The following is a 23,014-nucleotide window of genomic DNA, read 5'->3' on the forward strand; positions in this document are numbered from 1 at the left end:
TCAGTTGGTTAAGCAAGTGCCTTCCGCTTTGGTCATGATCCCGGAGTTCCAGGATTAAGTCCCACATCTGGCCTCCCAGCTCCACGGGGAGTCTGCTTTTCCCTCTGACTTTCTCCCCTCACGTGCTCTCTCTCACTGTCTCTCTCAAATAAATAAATAAAATCTTTTTAGTTTATACAAAAGTATATTATTACCAATTATAGAACTGTAATTCTATTTTTAGGGAAACCTAAATATTATATCTAAGAAAACAACAGTTTTTATCACTGTTTGGCCTATTGTGCTGAATATTACCGTATGGATTCCAGATGTTCCAATGGTTTCTTTATTAAAAAGATTAATGTTTATATGAACTTTAGTCTGTACACCCTATGAACATTTTTTACACTTTATAATATTGTCATGCCAAACAGTGATATCATTTGAACCAAAACAAAGTAAAAAGTATTTGTTATTATGCTTTTCATTCCCAATGTATTTATTTATTTTATTAGCAATCCTGTTACTGGAATAGAGTGACAGTTCTACTTTTATCAGATGTCAGCAGTAATGATAAAAGATTTACAGGATATTAGGTGACTTCCATCTGGGTAGCACTGGGGCATCTACCAATACATATGATCAAACAGAGGACACAGACACCAAGTGCTGAAAAGCAGCAGTCTGATTTGCATCCTGTTGGATAAACAGAATATTTTTGGCTCCACCAATATATCAGTGGAATTAAAATAAACTTTTGGCAATCAATTTAGTGTTTAAAAATAGTTACATCTTTATTTTTAATACCTAGAATATTAATGTAGAAATGATAAGTGATCAGAAATCACCTTTCTGGTATTTAAATGCTACCTTTTACTGAATCTGTGATAAGCTTCAGAAGATCTCCTGCTCCAAATAGCCATTGCTCCAGAAAACTGAGACTAGCTCATAATCTCTGGGTTCAGGTTCCCCGTTACTCAGGTTTGTTCAGTTTTGTTTTGTTTGTTTAATATTTAATGACCTATGTCTTGCACACTCTAGCTTGGTCTAAAAAGAAGATTCAAATAATCATAGATCAATTAACAGAAATTTGCAATTTCTGTTATTTTTCTGTTGGGCTTATCTCTATGTATTAGTTAGACTAACTGAAATCAAAGAAGTGTGCTTGCTTTCAGAGATGCAGAAGTATAAGAGGTTAAAAACATGGAAAAGACAATTGAAGGAAAGATACTATTTTTTAAAAATGGGAAAAGAGATTAAAGCTAATGGCAAGACTGTTACCTAGAAATTCCAGTTTTAACAAGTATTTGACCATGAACTGGGATGATATATTTTCACAGTCAAAGTTAGAGGATAACTTGCTTAGTTGTCAGAAGCATAGCAACACTATCTCGTAAATGGTGGCCAGTGCCAAATACAACTATGGTTTCCTTCAGTGCTAAGATGACAGCGTATAATGAAATTACAGGGTAGAAAGCTGGGATTTACAGCCTTTACTGCCACCATTATTTATTTGCTGGTTTGTTAACTGATAATGAACATCTTGTTAAAATCTTTTGAAAATGCTTTTTTGAAAAAAAAGCTTCTTAAATCATTGACCAATAGTGAAAGTAAGTAGAAATGGCACTTTGTGCTTCTAAAAATTACTGGGTAATTCGTGAATGATAAACCTTTTGGAACTATATTTTTCCCATGGATTTTGTTTGTTCGAGGAATATATTCTATTAAAATGACATAATTAAGTTTAACTGTATCCAAACATAAATCCAAGCCAGGTTTATTGATGGCCTCTACAAACCTATAGGTACCTATGTCTCTCTTATTATGATTTTGTAGGACCCCTTATTTCATGATGGCAACATGGCCCTAGGGAAAAATGAGATAAATTTAGCCAGAACACGTGGATTTGAATCTCAGCCTTCACTTGATATCCTGGTGGCATTTTAGGCAAATCCTTTTACTTCCTTTACAAGCCTCCAGAAACTCTTACTTACACACTAGTTCTCTCTCTTAGACAAAATTTGGGAGGCAGTGTAGCGTTGGCATATGTATCCGTTTTGTAACTAGCCCTCCTCTACCCTTCTCTCCCCTTTTTTTTTTTTTAGTTTTTTTTTAATTTAATTTATTTTTCCTTCTATCACTTTAAAACTATTTGTATTTAAGCCAAGTGTTTAATCTCTATGAGCCTCCACTTTCTCATCCTCATGGAGTTAATGATCCCGACCTTTGAAATTGCACACAGAATTAAACATGGTTACTTCATGTTACTTGCTGGCATTTGCTGAATGAAAGTAGGAGTTGCGGATTCTGTTTCTGTCATTATTAACATTATTACTGACATTATATTTTTATTCAAGACATTACTATCTTTCTCTTCTTAACCTTAGTTGTATTACATATTTCACACGACTTGATATCTGAGAAAAGCCTTGGAGAAAATAGAGTTTGGCAGTGTTGATACTTTAGGCAACAGGATTTACAGTATATAAAATATACATCAGAGTAGTCCTCTGAAAAGCAAATAAGGGGCCATGATCTCTGTCTGGTCATCTTTCTCCTCATTAAATGCATAGAGACACCTGAAGTCAATCAGTAGAACCCAGGATATCATATATTTTGGAAAATACTACTCTAGGTTTTACAGGCTTATTTTAGAGATACTAAATGAAATTGATTCAGAAATGTAATAGGACTGACCCTAAATCCTACAATTAATAAATATTAAAACTGATATTAGATATAAGTATTGCTAGCTCTTAGTCTAGGATACTTTCTTCTATTTTATAATGTCTCTCTCCCGACATTTGTCTTCATATTCACCAGCAGTATTTCATGTTACCACTTTTTGCTAACTCGAATATGTATGTAGACCAGACCTTTTTATTCCTTCTGGCACATGAAACAAGTATAGAGAAATTAAGATCTTAAGTAAGAGGTATACAACCACTCTATCTAGAAATCTTCCATTTAAATAAATAATGTAGGATCAGTTGATGTAACCACATTGTCTTAATAAAAACTTACATGAATTAAGACACATTTTGCCAATTATACATCTTTGACTTTATTAGTAGGAAATATATAGAGGAAACATGAAGCCAGAAAAAATCTCACATAATGTAAACTGATATATTTCATTACCACATTATAAACCGTATTCAGAGTCATCAAGAAAGAGAAACATGGTAGAACAAAAAAACATGTAATCTTGAATGTCACATAGACATTTGTTTAAATCCTACTTCTTCACTTTTTGGTGTATGTGTGCCCAAGTTACACGTTTTTGAGCTTTAGTCTCTAGTTCTACAAAATGGAACAAATAAAACCTACTCATCAGACATAATTAATTGCGATATGCAATGTAGTTAAATAGCATCGGTCATCAGTTAGCTTCATTCTTTGGTCCCTGGACTACATATTGGGAAATCCTGAAATGAAAGGAAAGGCGATAAGGATTGTATGTGCACTGGTTAGGTCATGTGAATGAAGTCCACTGTATTTTTAATCACTCATATATCATACTTAAAATATGAAGTATATTTCACATTTCTTAAAAATTTTAATATTGATTTTTACCCCACTTAAGCCCACTTATATTACTCTTTAAGTACTTTGAGTGAGATTATCTTTTTTCTTATGAGAAATTATTTTGATGATGATGTAAAAATTAAGAAAACTTGTTTAAGGCTTTATCTTTCTACTTATGTGAATTTTATTGTAAAGTCTTAAAACATCCCCCCAAAAGAAGAAAGTTGTACAACACATCTTCATACAACTAAAAACCAGATTTTTAAATTGCTAAGATTTTACCACATTTAACCAAAAGAAGTGCTTTACTTCTTTGTTGATTTTTCTTTGATAAAGTATCAAAAGTAAATTCCCCTATGCTATAGCCATAACTACTTGGGTTTTCATTTTCAAAAGTATGAGTATTCTCTTACATATTCACAAAGATATCTTAATTCATAATGACATTAATGCCTAAGGATATTAGGACATTAATGCCTAAGGATATTAATACTCTTCTTTTGGTTTTAAATATATAAGCGGTCTTCAAAGTAAAAGTAAATGTTTATATGTTGGACTCGCTTCTGCAATTACACTGAATCAAGTTGCAGGGTTAAAAGATTATACTCATCTAAATGAAAATAAGTATTTATGGCCCTGAAAATATATAAAATATTCATGGTAGAACCAAATATTAGTTTATAGAACACAGGGTTTAATAAATCATCAGCCATTTAAAAAATGTGTATGGAATCCAACACATCATAAAATTTTAGAATACAAAATATTTTAGTGATAACTTAGAGTATGGTGCCTTTGATTAATATGATTCACAGACAAAGATTTAAGTCATGTTTATCTTCACTTTATATTTAGTAGCCTATTGATCTGATATTTTTAGGAAAATAATTAATAATCTATCTACTTAACAGTCCTACTAGGAACTGTGACTTCTGAAAGCATTAGTTTTGGCCACCTAATTATTTTAAGTTCATGAATACACACAAGGGCATTTGGGCAAAACCTGTAATAAGAGAGCATTTCTAATGATGTTTTCTGAAACAGGCATGGTTAGGTCAGGGAGATCAAAGATATTCTATATTTTCCATTAACGAAGGAGTTTAATATAAGAAATTAAAGAGTTGTACAACCATTAGAAGCTATGTGGGAGCAAAGGGTGGGGAAGCCTGTGCTGAGGATATCAAGTTCTTGAAGCAATGTGCAGCTCTCAAGAACATTCCCCTGAGCAGCTGGAATCACAAGATCCTCATAGGGAATCTTTGAAGCAACTCATGTAGAAGCTACTTTGAAGTACGTGATGCTCTAGGGACACAGCCTAGGCAGTCAAAGTAAGTGATTGATTGTAACATTCTGGGAAGCTGCTGTGAACTTGAAGTCTGCCATATGCCCATGTCTCTGCCTTCTTGCCTCCAGAGAATAATGGCTCCCCCTGCCCCCCCCCTTTTCTTTTAGTCTTCCAGTCTCACATGAGGGTATCTCACTGGTGTATTCTAATTTAGAACTATGTGGGGAGGGAAATTCCAGAAATGTAGTTCTTGCCCATTCTCCTAAGAAGGAGTGGTAGTGATGATGGGTTGACAATGCATAATACATACACACAGGCCTTTGGTTAAGGAGTTTGTGGTGTTTCTTCTACTTTGGTTTATCTTATTGAATATGCATTCCTTCTGAAAACTTCATGGGTGAATAAATGATAGAGAATAAACCAGACATGGAGATAAAATTTTTCCTTGATTCCTAAAAATCAACTGATTTTTAAAAATCCAGTTGACATAAGATGGCATAAAAGAGCATTGAACTTATGAGATATAGGCTCTAGCCTGGCTTTGTCACTTAGAGTCATCCTGGTGACCTTAAGTTCGTCATTTAACCTGTCTAAGATTTGATACATTCATCTATTAATTGAGGATAGTCAGATCTATCACCTGTTACCATGCTTTGCTTGAGGAATAACACAAGCAATCCATGTTTATTCTGAAATGAATGATTGATTTCCTTTCCAGTGTTGCAAGGTACAGTGATGTACACGTATAGGAAATCCTCAGGAAATCAACAATCAATCAAATTGTCCAAAATAGTTTCCAGCCTTCAAAAGCTTTCTCTCCCCAGCCTCTGGAAGACTGGCTTCTGATTATTTTTAAAACCACTCATTTAAATCATGGATGTAAAAGAAATAAGAGTGTCAGGATACTATCTTTTTTGTCCCTTTTGGTTTATCCTAAAAAAAAAAAAGAGGAAAATGCCCACTTGGTCTCAGGCTAAGCATGGACTGTTATTTATTACTAATTTTATTACTCACTGAGTAAATATATAAGGAGAAATGAGTTTTACTAGGTGAGAAATAGACTGAGGAAGTAGTAAAATGGCATATACGCAGATACAAATAGACTATATAATACAGAGCAATACTCAGAAAATCTAGCATATGGGAATAACCTTCAGTACCTTCCCTATAAGTCCTCTATGAGGTGATGTGCCAAGTCGTCTGCCTGGGGACTACCTTTCACGGAGGCATCCACACTGCCGTACTTCCTGAAATGATGTCATCATCTTCCGGAGTCCCCCTTTTTCTAGGTCCCAGGGAACTATCCAGAGAAGCAGGCAGTCTCTTCGTTCTCTCACTTCTGATTTCTAATTCTTGAGTCACAGAGAAATTTCTTCCTTGAGTTTCCTGTTACCCAGAAACGTGTTTCTAATCAAATAATTTTAGAATTGTAAGGTTTTGTAAAGGAAAAGTATTTCTAACAATTTCTTCTTTGTGCCATATAAATAACTGTTTCAATCAAATAAACACATATAAAAAATGAAAAATCTCTTTGGGGTCATAGGAGTAGGGAAGGGAAAAACACAATATAACATCTTGGTAAAGTTTTCTACCATGTCTCTTGGAGGAGAAATTATGAGAGTGGGAGTTTCAGTCAAAAGATGGTACAGAGAAGAGCAAAATAAAGGTGGAAAAAATTATCACATGATAGAAGCATCAACACATGTAGGTAAATCAAAAAAGAGGACAAAGGAGAGGAAGGAATCAGGATGAGAATATGATTGGTGTAGTATGGATGTGCTAAGATTTGTTTTCCTTCTCTCAGAAAACATAACTAGAAAATACATATCCCATGAATATTTCATTGAGTAAGGAAATGCACAACCATATTTTTAAACCATGGTTTATTTTCTATTTACTGTATATGGAGAAATGAAAATCCACTGTGGTCTTATGTGTGAGAAAGATTCTGAGTGTGCAGGACAGGGCACATATTCTGGTTGCCTTCATGCTGTCACCAAATGCCCTTCATGGGAACTGGTGATTCTCAAATCTTTGATCTTGTTTCAGCTTTTGAGGGCACAAACACAAGGCACTTCTTAAATAATGCAGCTAGTGCAATCTCCTAGACAAATGGCAAATTAATCAGTCTCTAAATCCTTGTTTTTTGAAGACTTGTGCATTTTTAAAGAAGACAGTGTAATTGTTTAGTGACTTGGTGCCATTGATTTTCATTATGGATGGTGTTGGCTGGGTCTATGTCAGGTCATCAGGGAGAGATAGCCTTTGCATAGCTAACTAAAATGGGGGGAAAGGCACATCTTATTTCATATTCACGAGAAGAAACTCTAATCCTTGAAGAAGTTTTGTGTGACCTTCCTTTAGAAACTACTTTGTCCCACTGCATGATTTTCAGGAAATGACAAAAATCTTTTAGCACAGATATCAACAGGATATCTTGCCTTCAGTGATGCAAAAAATTCCTCACCTGGGACAATTTTAAAAGAAAGGTGAGTTTAAAACAATATGAACAAAATGATTTAAAATATTCTATTGACATCCATAGTGAATTTCATGGCTGTGATTGAACATGTTTAGAACACTCAAATCAAATGAACACTCTTTGAAGCTAATGGATAGAGCAGACGTTTTGTGTTTTCAGAAGTTCCATTTTAGTTAGGTTTTCAGCTATTTTATGAAGTTGTAACCAAAAATTTGTTGCTAAATTGGTTATGGTTTAAATGCCTCCTGTTAGTCCCAAGGTAGCTATCCCTTATGATATTTTCTAGATGGGATTCTCACACTTTGACTTGGACATGAAATTGTTTAAAATTTATAACCAAATTTCTTTTATCCTTCATTTTGCTGAAAGGTTGGTTAAACTTTATTCACTGTTGATTCAGTTTTTTTCTTTTAAATGTAACCAACCTTAATATTTATTCCCCAACCCTTAATTTATTTAGTGTGTGTAGACTTAGGCATCAAAGTTTCTGAAAATGAAGAGTTTTCATAGACTTCAGTCTTTTTTTGAAATAAAATCTGTAATTTTTTTACTTCATAATTGCTGCTGCTTCCCCCCCCCCCCCCAAAATCACTCAGTTGTCATATTGTGATGACTCATTAAATTATTCCAGAGAAAAAGTGGGACTCTAAAAGGATTTTTGCCTTGATTTTTTTAAATATATATACCAAAGCATTTCCCTATTTTAATGATAAGTAAATGATTTCAGTCATTGAGCTGTTATGTAAAAAGAAAGGAGCTGTGCTTTACTGGAATGAGGTGTCTATGAGATTTGGCGAAATCTATGTGATAATTTCCTTCTAATACAGTAGTCAGTAGCTGTTAAATAAACATATCAATTAAACACATATTAAAGTCACTCTCAAATAATGGCAAGGGAATCTTTTTTTTTTTTAAAGGTTTTATTTATTGATTTATTTGACAGAGACAGAGACAGGGAGAGAGGGAACATAAGCAGGGGGAGTGGGAAAGGGAGAAGCAGGCTCCCCGTGGAGCAGGGAGCCCAATGTAGGGCTTGATCCCAGGATTCCAGGATCATGACCTGAGGTGAAGGCAGTGGCTTAACCTACTGAGCCACCCAGGTGCCCCGCAAGGGAATCTTATTAGATGGGATGTTATAATATTGCAGAAAAATGACAGGTAATTTAAGAGTCTGCAAAGATTTTTGTTAAGACCTATTTAGAAAACAGTTAACCATCTTTAATGTTTTTTGTGTGGTCCACATCATAATAACAGTCCCAAAGTATCAAATAATTGTGTCATTTTCATTAGGTCAGGGAAAAGGGGGGTTAATATTATCTTGGCTCTCCATTTGAATGTTGTTATCCAGAGAGGAAAGAAAACATTGAGATTTCTATCTGAAATGTCTGTTCTCCAGTATGTTTTAAGCAGTACCAAATTTTCATGATAAAGGATGACTTTTTATTTTATTTTATTTTATTTTCCTTCGTCCTTTGATCAAGTACCATTTCAGGGAAGCTCTCAACTAAACTCAGGCAGACATTTTCAGGAAATGGGGGAAGTAGACTCTAATTTTATTTGCTTCCAAGTTATTTTGTGTATTTACAATATACTCTTAGGTTAATGTTGCAACTCCTTTTGTCACCTTTGTTGCAGATTTTTGTCCTACATCATATGGAAAATAATTCATAAGGATCCTTACAAATCAATATAATGGTTATGATATCAAATACTTAATGACACAATTCCTGAGTTCTTTATTTTTGATAACAGATTACAATCTACTGCATTACCTGTGTGAGAGAGAGGGAGGAATGGAGACAGAGGGGAAAAGAGAAAAGAATAGAACAAATGGAAATTTGGGGAAACCCACTTTGCACTTCTACAACTTAGTAATTGCAGGCATAATTAGAAGATAATTGAATTAGTTAAGAATAATTTGACAACCTTAAAACCACACTGAGGGGCACCTGCCTGGCTCAGTCAATGGAGCATGTGACTAGATCTCAGGGCAGTGATTTTGAGCCCCATGTTGGGTGTAGGGTTTACTTAACAAAAACAAAACAAAACAAAACAAACAAAACACTGGTAAGGTTGCAGCATTTTGCTATGTGGATGACTATCTCCAAGGTTCATTTGAGTTTAGAATTCAACTAATAGACAAGATGCAGGAGACAGTTCTCTCTACCCTATTTCTGAATGTTCTCTTTTATTGAGAAAACAAGAAAGAGAATATGTACTTAAAGTATTAGTACTTATCACTTCACTTCCACAATAGATATTCCTTCCTTTTTTCTAAAAGATACATCTATATAGAAAATAGTGGTATAAATTGAATATTGGTGATTGATGATATAAATTACTTACTGATTATTTATTGTTATAAAATTTAGAATATATGTGTACATATATACATATGTTCTATGTGTGTATTATAAATATATTTAGAGGTCTTGGTTCTATGGTAAAAATGGCATTAGGTAGGGTATTTCAGAGGTCTTATATGAAGCAGAAACCAAAAGCTTGTGTGTTACATGAGAAAAAAAAAAATACTGAGGTACCTGTGTTAAAAATCACGGCCTAGACATCAGGAGGGAAGGCCAGGAAGTCAGCATGTTTAAAGAGCCAAAAAAAGGTATCAAACTAGGGTAGAAACCCTGAAGCTGAGGTGTAAAGGATGAGTTTAAGACCATAAAATGTTAAAATAATTAAAACAATTATTTGGTTACATTGTAGATGTTACTGTTTTATAAGTTGTGAAGACCCCAGGACAGGGAGAGTCTGATTTTTCAGGGCCAATTGGAGAGATGGAACTAGAGAAAAAGTGAAGGTGGCTATCTGGGTATTCTGAGGTCGAATAAAACTTCTGGGAGAAGCAGATTCCTGTGGATTTGAAACAAACCACGAGATAGAAATACATAGAACAGACTCAGTAAAAGACTACTAGCATGTGTAGAATTGTCCACTGCCACAGTGTTAAAATGACAGCAGGCTTAATGGACATATGGAACGCAACACAGAAAGGGTCTCTATAACAAATAAATCTCAACATTCATGCTTAGAATTAAAAGCATAGAATAAATATTTGTAGGAGGAGGACATCTTTTCTGATTTATATTTTTATTTGGCATGCTTCGCACAGTTCCTGGCACATATTAGATACTTCAAAAGACTTGTTGATTTAAAGTACATTAAGTTACTGGTAGTTCCTAGAGAACTGCTAACAGATACATGCTTTAATTTTAGAGTGAGGGTCAGTGTACTATATTCTTTGTAATTAGCTCAGCATAGCAACATAAACGAAGTAATCCTCCTAAAAACTCTTGTTTTTAATTATTATCTTAATATCTGTTTGGATTGCCTAAATACTCTTTGTACATGATCAATGTTAAAAATCCATAATATCATAGGCTATAGAACATCTTTTGTGATTATATAGGTGCTATTTTAGAGTATAGTTATAATGGATTTATTTTCATGAGAACCTGCAAATACAAAAATGCCATATAACATTAAAGAAAACAATTGCCTATGCTCTGGTTCTCGAGAGAGTTGTTTGTACCAGCTATAAGGTAATATCTCTCTTCACTTTAGGTATACTCTAAATAGGAGGTCGTGCCTAAAGATGTATTTGTAGGATAACTTTATTTTAACTATGACCTTAAGCTTGTTTAATTTTTATTTATCATTATTTTTATCATATTTTGAGATTAAAATATTAAATTATCGTAATAGTCCATGAATTAAATATGTTTTGTTTTGATATCAGTGAGTTTTCATAAGGCATATTCTATGCTAAGCAGTTCTGGGCAGTACCGCTATTTTCTCACAAACAAATTTCTTAAAGGGGAATAGTGGTCTCGCACCTTAAGAAGTATAATCACTCGTCATCTTACAGGAAACAGTGGAGTTGTTAGAACACATGCCAAACATATAGAAATATTCTTAAATATCAGGATTGAAATATGATTTTTTGGAGAAAGAGTTCCAGCAATATAGGACAAGATTATCTCCTGCAAAAACATGTACAATTTCAAAAACAAGACATTAGGGTGATGACAGTCTTTTGTCGAATACTGAAAACTATCTGTGTTTTCATTGTTATTTCTGATTGTTGTTTCCTTCTGTTTTATTTAAGAATTGAGTTACCAGATAAATCACTTAGTCAAGAGTTAATCTAAAATTAGGATTACTCATTTCCATTTTCATGCCATCCAAAAATCCCTCCCTCTGAGCCCTAATAACTGTGTCTAGTTTATAGAATAAAGTGGGTAAGAAAGAACTTGTTGAAAAAAAAATTTAAAGTAGGCTTAAAATAATAAATATAGATGATGTTAAAATTCCTCATGATCTTGTTATTTTGGCATAATAGATAACTGCTCTCTTTTTTCCTCCAAGTTTATCTTATAAGAAAACCAAAAATGCAGACACAAACACCTATTTTCATACAATAAAAGAGTATTTGGGATATTTCAGTGCTTCTTGTAAACAAATACTAATTTGTAATAACCATTATGATATGGTTAATCCAACAGGCTAACTCATAGAAGATACATTTTTACTCCTGATATTACTATGGATGTCACATGATACACCACTCAAACAATCTTCCTGTTCCTCTCTGTTGGTCAGGCTATAGGAAGTGCAGACATGTTCTTGTGGTTCAGTTTCATCCAGTTTGACCCATTAAAGTTCTTTCAATGCAGGTTTGAGGAAAGAGTATAATTTCTAACCACAGAATGTCTGTGGACTGGGAAAAAAAATGTGTCTTAACGTCTGTAGAGATGTTAAAGGCAAGGGAATCTTTGGAGTGTCCAGCAGCATCTCTAGGCAGAAACTGAATAGGATGAAACCAAGTTATGTTGAATTCAGGAGGTGTAGGCTTTCTCTGATGAACGTTTAACTCCCTGCTCTGTAGTTACATTGCATGGCCTCGAGGCTTTCAGTTTGGTTTCTTTTTTTAAATTTCTTTAGACTCAATTGTCCTTCTTCCTCCTTCACCTTTATTTCCCAGCAGCAGATTCAAATACATAGAGGTGAACAAGTCTGGGAAGCATTGCAGAATTTGTGTTACTATTTTAGCAGGAACAACTATTCTATAAGATTATAATAAAAATAACCAGAATTTGTATTCTTCCGAGACTCCTGTTGGATACTTTCCACCTCTGCTCTAATAAAAGAAGCCCTCTGTAAGTGTCTCTTCCCTTGTTATCAAGGGAACCTCCCTTTGGCTTCTGTAATTATTATTACAATTATATTTTGATCCTACCTACACTTAATGCTGAAGTTTAGTTTGCAATATTGGACAAGCCTAAACATGACTCACAATTCAATAAGAAGTGGAAACAATATTATGGAACAAAAGAGTACTCTCAGTGATATTAGGCTCTCTGTTGTTAGCATTGGACAATACAGAAATAGGGAAAAGTCTAGCAAAATTTCTTGGGTTATCAATTTTACTGAACAACAATTTTTTAAAAATGTGATGTTAAAATAAACATGTATATTGCTACTAATTAGATTATAAAATTTAGATGAGTTTTAAACATAAGGCAGATAACTATGGAGACTTTTAATTCCTGTAAGGGGATGTTTTAAGTTATTTTCTTATACTCAGAGTTGTATATGCTCATTTTTCTCTTTCATAGCAGACATTTAGTGAAAAAGTTTAAGAACATTAGAGTTAGCTGATGGCCTTCTAATCAGTTCTTTGCCAAAAGTAAGTCTATAACCAAGATCAGAGAATGGTAGGAGCACCAATGAGCCCTTTTAATATTTGTCAAAACAATTCTCAGCTCTTCCATTATGTAGAATTGCTATGTTCACCAAGGAAGTGTTGACAAATGAGTTAGAAGAAGAGAAGAGATTTAACTATCTCTCTGAGATTTTTCGGCCCTCCCTGATGAATCAGGGGAACTTTTAAACAGACACTAAGCTTGCTCCCCAAAATCACTTTTCTAAAGGGAATAGGCTTTCTTGTGGGTACAGAAGCTCAAACTCTTGAAAACAGGTGCTGCAATTCAAGAGCCTCTAAGTGCTGAAATTGTAAGTAACTCAGGGAAAGAGGAACACTGAGAAGCTGCTGGACATATTGATGAGACAACAGAGAACCTAGTTGTCTCTACTTGTGTATTGCTTCGGTGATCTTGATAATGTATAAATGAATTTGCAAATGAATACATAATGACTCCTGATTGAAAATTTTGAATGAAACTGACAGCTCCTCAAGTAGGAACAAGGAGTCCAACACCAAAAGTAATTATCTACTAAGATTTATTTTTCTTAAATGCCATGATAATCTGCTTAGAGAGAGTAAGAAGGCATCAAAGATTTATAGGAAGGAGTGCTCTGAGCATAGTGTAGTCACAAAGTACCTACACAGTAACCATGAGCTGCTATTAAACAAGGACATTCTGCAACCCTGTCTCCCTTTGCTATACTGTAGGAACATGGTCAGCCTATTTCTATTATTAGTTTTGCTTCTGCTTGTCAAGAGTCCCATATTTATCCCTTCCATGTACCTCAAGCAAGTAGAAGTTGTTTATTAAAATTATTTAAATTAGAATTTCTACAAGATGATGCTACATTGTGTAATTTAATGTTTTTGTTTTCTCTGTATACTTGTTTGTGCTTTGGATTTTTAATACAAAATATACCATTGAACAGATATTTTTCAATTAACTCTTATGATTCAGGCTCTATAGTAGTCACAGGAAAGGCTAGATGATTTGAGGGAAAAGGATATAGGACAGAGCTAAAAGGGCATTTCTAAATATTATAGTAACTATAAGAAATATGCCTACAATATTTGGGAGCAGAGAATAGTAGCACGTATCTCAGTTTACATGTCTATACAGAATAAGAAGAGGACAACTTGGAGAGAGGTTGCTTGGCGAAGCTACATCTAAGTTCCAGTTAGTTAACAAAGTGTAATACTGGTTTCAAATGTGCAATGTAGTGATTCACACTTCATTCAACCCCTAGTGCCTATCACATGTGCACTCCTTAATCCCCATCAGCTGTTTCACCCTTCTCCCCTACCTCCCCTTTGGTAACCTTCAGTTTGTTCTTTATAGTGAAAAACTTGTTTCTTGGTTTGCCTAGATCTCTCTTTTTCTTTCACTTTGCTTGTTTGTTTTGTCTTTAATTTCCACATATGAGTGAAATCATATGGTATTTGTCTTTCTCTGATGGACTTCTTTCACATAGCATAATACTTTGTATCTCCATCCCGTCATTGCAGATGGCAAGATTCCATTCCTTTTTTATGGCTGAGTAATGTTCCTGTGTGTGTGTGTGTGTGTGTGTGTGTGTGTGTGTACATACCACATCTTCCTTATTCATTCATCAGCCTATGAACACTTGGGCTATTTCCATAATTTGGCTATTACAGATAATGCTGCTAGAATATTTGAGTGCATGTATCCCTTTGAATTAATATTTTCATATTCTTTGAATAAATACCTAGTATTGCAATTGCTGGATCACAGGGTAGCTCTATTTTTAACGTTTTGAGGAACTTCCATACTGTTCTGGAGTGGCTGTACTAGTTCACATTTCTATCAAGAGTTCAAGAGTATACATCCTCACCAATGACAGCGGAAATGGCATCTTAAACAGTAAAAAGGATTTACCCTGGCAGGAAGGAAAATACTTGATTTGGGTCTGTTCTCCTGTTGTTATTTGGCATTTCATTATTGCCACATCCAACTATTCCTTTCTCATTGCATTCTGCTTTACTATGTGCTTGTATGTGTGTAACTTCGATTAAAAGGTATCTAATTGAACTATGACACCTTATCCTGCTACACCTAGAAAATTAAGCAGTGTATGTAATCCTGTCAATCATTGGGAGTAAAGATAGGTCCCCCAAATCTGAAGTAGAGAATTTGATAGGGAGATTAAATTTTCAAATGATGTAAAGTAGATAGAGAGTAGAAGAAATAGAAAGTAGATGGAAAGCAGAGAATAATGTTTGACATTTGTTGATCTTGTTCGTGAGAGGCATTGTGTTGTTTATTGGTTTTGTCTTTGTGGCTGATACGATTCTAACCCCTTTTACTATATCTGGAGGGTTCACCAACTTGTGAGTTTTTCCAGATGGCAGAGCCTAGTTCCTATTATAAACAATGAAAATGACAAATGTTTGCTTAGCTCCCTTTACAACCAATACATGGACATATGACCTAGACTTCACCCATAAGATACACTATCCCAAAGTTCAAATAAGAATGGTGAAAGCAAGGGCACAGGTGCTCTCAGAATCCATTCTGAGAGCAGGTGGCAGTAGCTATAGAAGCAAGATGAAGTTGGGTGATGTCAATGGGAAAACAGCAACATGTCCTGTTCAGCAGCAGAGTCTAAACTTAGTAGAGATGTGGCCCTGGCTGCTAATGAGGCTTCCTTAAATTCCTGCCCATGTCTCTCGTTTTATTCAAGAGCCTTCCTGGCAATTCTGTGGACTTCCTAAAATTCTTTCAATCAATGTATTTTATGCATCAATTAGAAGAGTAGTTTCTGCTCCTTGAAAATAAAAACTGGAAAGTTTTAAAATAAGGAGGTTTTGAAAAGTTGTTCTAGCATGTTGCCTTTCACATATAAGTATGCCAGGTATGGAAAAGCAGTGCCCCTGACAAGTTCTGTAAACTTGAGCCAACTATTTATGATTGCCTGGCTTTGTAAACAAACTCTTTCTAGACTCAATTCTCTGAATTAACATTTAGGGTGCTAACATTAGATTTTAGTAGATATTTTTAAATACTCTGTTTAACAAAATTTGTCCTATAGAGTACCCAAGGAAAGTAATTTATAAACGTATTAGATCTATTAAAAGTTGACTCCCACCAGTCTTTACAATGGGAACAAGGGAATTAGAACAGATGCCAGGGTGACTAACTACCACAGTTAATATGTACTGAATGTCTATTTCTGAAGTACTACACAAAATTGCATGAATTAAATCTCTAGTTATACTTACTCAATCCTATGAGGAAAGAACTACTATGTTTTATATGTAATGAAACAGATAACTGAACACTAAAAAAATATGCCGAAGCCATGTAGATGTCAAGTGGAAGAGCCAAGATTTAAATTAAGGGCTGTCTATCTTTAGAACCTGAACTCCTGGCCTGTGTACTCATTGGGAAGTATTATACTTTCCTGTCATTTTTACACTCCAAAAAGATAATTCTTTTTTTAAAAAATATTTTTATTTTTATTTATTTGACAGACAGAGATCACAAGTAGATAGACAGGCAGGCAGAGAGAGGAGGAGGAAGCAAGCTTCTTGCTGAACAGAGAGCCTGATGCGGGGCTTGATCCCTGGACCCTGGGATCATGACCTGAGCTGAAGGCAGTGGCTTTAACCCACTGAGCCACCCAGGCGCCCCCCCCAAAAGATAATTCTTCTGGTCAATTAGACTTAAAGAAAGAAAGAAAAGATGAAAATTCAACAACAATAAAAAAACACAACTTCATATGCGCACACACACTGTTCTTTGACAGGTAAGCTCAGAAGGATGTGTTTGTTTAAGAAAATAACCTATACTAATAGAAACATTTTTTGCTTTTATCTAAGGATAGTACATTATGCTCTTAATTTTTACTCTTTTTATTTTATTCGTAGGAAGGAAATGAGTTTCAATTTTTTTCTTTTTCTAATATTATTGAAATATAATTCACATATACATGGTGCAAGTTTAAGGTGCACAATGTAATGATTTGATACATGAATATATTGTAAAATATTTATCACAATAAAGTTAATTTGACACATCCTTCATCTCACTTAATTACTATTTTGTTTTTGTTACAGTGAGAACATTAAGGCTCTATTGTCATAGCAACTTTCCAACATACAGTACAATATTAATTATAGTCATCAGGCTGTACATTAGATCCCCGGAACTTATTCATTCTAAAAATGAAAATTTTTACCTTTTGGTGAACCTCCGCATTTCCCCCACTTCTCAGTCCCTAACAATCACCATTCTACTCAGTTTTTTTTTCCTTATTTCTTTTTCTTTTTTTACAAAAATTAACATATGGTATATTATTTGCTTCAGGAATTCATGTCTGTGAATCATCAATCTTACATAATTCACAGCACTCACCATAACACATACCTTCCCCAGTGTCCATAACCCAGGCACCTATCCCTCACCCCACCCCCTCAAGCAGCCCTCAGTTTCTTTCCTGAGATTAAGGGTCTCTTACAGTTTGTCTCCCACTCCGGTACCATCTTGTTTCATTTTTTTTTCCCTCCCTTCCCCCTATGGCCCCCCCATATCTCAAATTCCTCATATCAGAGAGATCATTTGAGAATTGTCTTTCTCTGATTGACTTGTTTCGTTTAGCATAATATCCTTTAATTCTACCCATGTCCTTGCAAATGCCAAGATTTTGGTTTTTTTGATGGCTGCATAGAATTCCATTGTATACATATAATTTTAAAAGGTTAAAATAGGAAGGAAAGATTAAACAAAGAATTAGAGAAAAATAAAAGTAAAAAAATTTAACTTTGAAAGACTAAGTAATTATAGGGAAGAGCCATGAATTCTATGTGTTGCATTCCCATAGCTCTGCAGTTTTGCAGTTCTCTTTAATTGGTGAGCTTGGTCTTGGCTGGATGTACTTGCTAATCTTCTGAGGTAGGGGCCTGTTGTAGTGATTCTCAAATGTCTATTCCCAAGGAAGAATTGCACCACCTTACCAGAGGCCAGGCTAAATAATCTGTTCAGTTTTGCTCCCAGTAGCTTTGTTCCCTGAATGCTTTTGTACAGCTGTGGAGGAGAATGAAAATGGAAGCCTCTCAATCTCCAGCCCCAGAGGAGCTGAGAGCTCAGGTCCCCACTCCTCAGTGCCCCCTCAGAGAAAAGCAGTCAAATCACTCCTGTCTCCCTGGTCTCTGGCCGCACTCCATGCTCACCCAGCCTGTGACTGAGCATTTCTATCTCTGGCTCACAGAGCTTATTGGAGTCTCCAAACCCAGCATATTCCTGTAGTGCACTCCCATGTTGCTCCTCCTGAAGGAGGAAGGAGAGGGTCTCCCCTGGATCTGCCACTTGTGGTGTCCCTGCTTGAAGAGCATTGGCCCGGCTATGCCTCAGATCACAGTTTATGGTAAGCCTGAGCTGAGAGCCTACTCTTTGGCTCTGTCTCTGCAGCCGGTGTCTCCACTTGGATTCTGGGGAGCTCTGCCACACGCAGACACTCCTGGTCATTTTGTGATCCCGTAGGTCCTGAGACCACACTGTCCCTACAAGGGCTCCAACTCCCGCTTAGCGTCTGGAGTGACATTCCTCAATGGAGCAGACTTTTAAAAGTTCTGATTTTGTATTCCTCTGCTCTACCACTTGCCAGGAGCCAGGAGCTGGCCCCTCACCCTGCACTCTCTTCCCATATATCGCCTCAGATTCACTTCTCCACACATTCTACCTTCCAGAAAGTTGTCGCTTTTCTGTTCCTAGAATTGCTGCTCTTCTTCTCTTTGAGCTCCTGTTGAGTTTGTAGGTGTTCAGAATGGTTTGATAACCACCTAGCTGAATGCCTGGGGCCTGATAATATTTAGGTCTTCTTCTCCTCCACCATCTCCCTCCTCCCCCTACTCTGTTTCTTTGAATATCATGTTACAATGAACATGGGGATGCAGATATTATTTCAAATTAGTGTTTTTATTTATTTCAGATAAATACTCAGAAGTCGATTTATTGGATCATATGGCAGATAGATTTTTTTAAAATCTTTTGAGGACTCTCTATGTTGTTTTCTAGAGTGGCTGCACCAATTTACATTCCTACCAATAGTGTGCAAAGGTTCCCTTTTCTCCACATATTCACCAAGATTAATTATCTTTTCTCTTTTTGATAAAAGTCACTCCAACTGCTGTGAGGTGATATCTCATTGTGGCTAGGATTTTAATTTTCCTGATAAGTGGTATTATTGAGTTGAGCACCTTTTCATATGTCTTTTGGCCAACTGTATGTCTTCTTTGGGAAAATATTCAGTTTGTCTGCCTGTTATTTAATTGGATTTTTTTTTCTCCTGTTGAGGCATATGAGTTTATGTATTTTAGGTATTAACATCTTATTAGATACATGATTCGCAAATATTTTCTCATATTTATTTGGTTGCCTTTTCATTTTATTGATGGTTTAGTTTGCTGTGCAGAGCTTTCAGTTTAGTGTAGGCCTACTATATTATTATTATTTTTTAATTTTGTTGTCTTTACTTTTGGGGTCAAATCCAAAAAAACCACTGTCAAGACCAATGTCAAGGATTTTATCCTCTATGTTTTCTTGTGGGAGTTTTATGACTTTGGGTATGAGATTTAGGTTTTTAATCTGCTCTGAGTTGAATATATTATATATATATATATATATATATATATATATATATATATATAAAATGGTATAAGATAAAGGTACAGTTCTATATGTCACTGCCCAGTTTTCTTAACACCATTCATTGACGAGACTATTCTTTCACCTTTGTATAGTCTTGACTCATTTGTCATAAATTAATTGACTGTTTGCATGGGTTTATTTCTGGGCTCTGTATTCTGTTCCATTGTTCTACATGTGTGTTTTTATGCCAGAACTGTAGTGTTTTGATTACTAGTTCTGAAATATAGTTTGAAATCCAGATGTTTGATTCTGATTTTGTATCTTAAAACTTTCTTAAGTTTTCTTACTAGGTCTAAAGTTTCTTGGTGGAGCGTTTGGCATATTCTCTTTATGTAATTTTGTCATCAGAAAACAGACAGTTTTACTTCCTGTAATAAACATATGAATAACCCACAGCTAATATCATACTGAATTGTTGAAAGGTGAAAACCTTTCTTCTAAAATCAGGAATAAATCTAGGTTGTCCTTTTTCACTGTTCCTACTCAACATAGTCCTTATGTCATAGCCAGAGCAATTAAATCTGCAAGAAAAGGCATTCAAATTGGAAAGAAAGAGCTGAAATTTTCAAAGCCAAAATCAACTTTTCTCAATTCCAGTGTGCACAAATAATTCCTAATCACATTTTAAATAATTGGTCTGGCATATTTTCAGTGCAGTAGAATGAAAGCTTTAGTGGATATTCTTTTGAAAGTTCTCATTGCATCAAATAGATGGATTGATTGCTTAAACTTTAATTAATACTATCATTATCATTTTGAGCTGCTCTAACAGAATACCACAGACTGGGTGTATTATAATCAACAAATTTATTGATCACAGTTCTAGAGACTAGAAAGTCCAAGATCAAGGCACCAGCACTGTCACCTTCTAATGTGGGCTGCCTTCCTGATTCATAGCTGGCAATTCTTCCTTATGTCCTCATGTGGTAGACGGGGCAAATGATTTCCCTGGAACCTTTTTTGTAAGCCACTAATCCCATTCTCGACAGTTCTGTCCTCATGCCTTATGCACCTCCCAAAGGCCTCACCTAATGATTACCATTACACTGGGCATTTGGATTTAAACATATAAATTTTTTAAAGAGATTTTACTTCTTTATTTGACACAGAGAGAGAGATCACAAGTAGGCAGAGAGAGAGGGAGAGAGAGAGGGGGAATCAGGCTCCCTGCTGAACAGAGAGCCTGATTCAGGGCTTGATCTCAGGACCCTTAGATCATGACCTGAGCCAAAGGCAGAGTCTTAACTCCATGAGCCAGGTGCTCCTCAACATATGCATTTTGGCAGCAGATGGGATACAAATACTCAGACCATAACAAATAATAATAATATCTCATACTATTTTTAAAAAGTGTGTCGATGGTAATATATTATTAAAAGTGAGAAAGGAGAAGGGCCCATGGGTGGCTCAGTTGGTTAAACATCTGACTCAATTTCAGCTCAGGTTTGATTTCATGGTCATGAGTTCAAGCCTCATGTTTGGCTCCATGCTGGGTGTGGAACCTACTTAATTAAAAAAAAAATGGTGAGAGAAGTGAAAATGGGCTAAAGACATACTCATATTTCTTCTCTATGAATTTGCTCTATTTAGATCTAGAAAGTGAGTTTTCATCACTCAGGAAGATTCTAATCTAGTTCCTTCATCAATTTATTGATTCATTCACAGGAAAGCATATAGTAATCAAGGATTTTATTTTAATGGTGAAAATTTAAGCAAAAAAGAAGTAGTGAAACATGCAGGGTAAGAGATGAAAGGTAATGTAACATAAATATATGTTTTTAAAATTTGCAATACCATTTTAAACCAGTGGTAACATACAGATAGGCAAAAAGTCTTGACTTTTTGATGAAATGAACTCTGTGATCTGCTGGTATTGCAAACTATCAGGAACTAGTGAAATGGTAACTGAGAAAAATGTTACAATACAGATGGACTCAACACCAGTTTTCATAAGGGGATCCTAAAATATTGGGATTGAGTGACTTAAACAGATTCCCAAAGGAATATCAGTCTCTTAATATGAATATCCTTCTCTATGAAACACTTAAAATATTAAAATCTATAATAAATAAAATAATAACCCTCTGTGAGGACGTATCAGTGTAGCCTTAAGGTTAAAAACTTATTTTTCCTAGATTTACTTTACTGTAAGTTATTGATACATTCAGATAAGAAAAGGGTAATAGGTTGGCTAATATATGACTGTTCACATTATAAGGCAGTTAAAACTTATATAGTGGTTTGCTAGAGAGGATATTTTAAAATATAATCCTCCAAAGTAGGTGCTCTCTCACTGTAAAGAGTCATAAAAACAATTCTCAAGTTTTTAAGATTAGTGGCTTATTGAACACCTACCACAAAAAATGCTAACTTGGAAAGGTAGGAAGCAGATGGCCAGCTTCTTCATCAGATTTTTTTCAAAGGAAAAAGTATTTATGGCTATGATCATCAAGATTTAAATTCAAATCTAACAAAGACCTATTATATACAAGACCCTGTGCAAGGTATGGCACTTATATATGTTTTTTTTTTTCAAAGTTGATTGAGGAAAAGGCAAAATCTATATACTTTATTTATTTTTTTAAGGTTTTCTTTATTTGAGAGAGAGAAAAAGAGAGAGCACATGAGAAAGGAGGAGGAGCCATTGGAGAGGGACAAGCAGACACCCTGTGGAGCAGAGATCCTGATGTGGAACTTGATCCCAGCACTGCGTGATCATGACCTGGGCCAATGGCAGATGCTTAATCATCTGGGCAACCCATGTGTCCCTAAATCCATACTTTAAAATGTCAAAATAAGTTGTTTATTGAACAGTAAAATATAAATAGCCATTTGACAAGCAATATATCATAATTCTAGGTCTAATTATAAACCTCTCTTCACCATTCTGTCATTTCTGCCCTTAATTTATGTTGTAGAACATTGTGCATAGCTGACAGTGTTGGAGAGATGAGTCTTGTTGAAAGTGCAATACATTTAGGCAGGACCAAAAGCCATGTGCCTTCTGCATGTCAATGCCTTCTGGAAATGCTCCTTGCTTTCTGTCATGGCTTTAGAAGGGTGAAGAGCATTTCTAGCCCGAGTATCTCTAGGAAGTGTTTTCAGTTTATTTCCCAGTATTATTTCTCAGTGTTGGTTTTGTATCCTTTCAGTTGTAGACTAACTATAGCAGAAGGATTCTTTTTGCTTAGCTCCTTTCATGCCTGCAGCACTAAGGTAACGGCAGCAGTTATTAGTGTGCTATAGCAAAGGTTATCATCTTAGGTTGTCTTGTGGATCGGAAGGACAGATCGTTTAGATGTGGAAAGGGCAGCAGAATATATCTGCAAAGGGTAATTAAGGAAATGTCTTGAGAAG

The sequence above is a fragment of the Mustela putorius genome, unplaced genomic scaffold (assembly GCF_011764305.1).
Source record: "Mustela putorius furo isolate JIRA1106 unplaced genomic scaffold, ASM1176430v1.1 tig00000421_pilon_pilon_pilon, whole genome shotgun sequence".
NCBI classification, from domain to species: domain Eukaryota; kingdom Metazoa; phylum Chordata; class Mammalia; order Carnivora; family Mustelidae; genus Mustela; species Mustela putorius.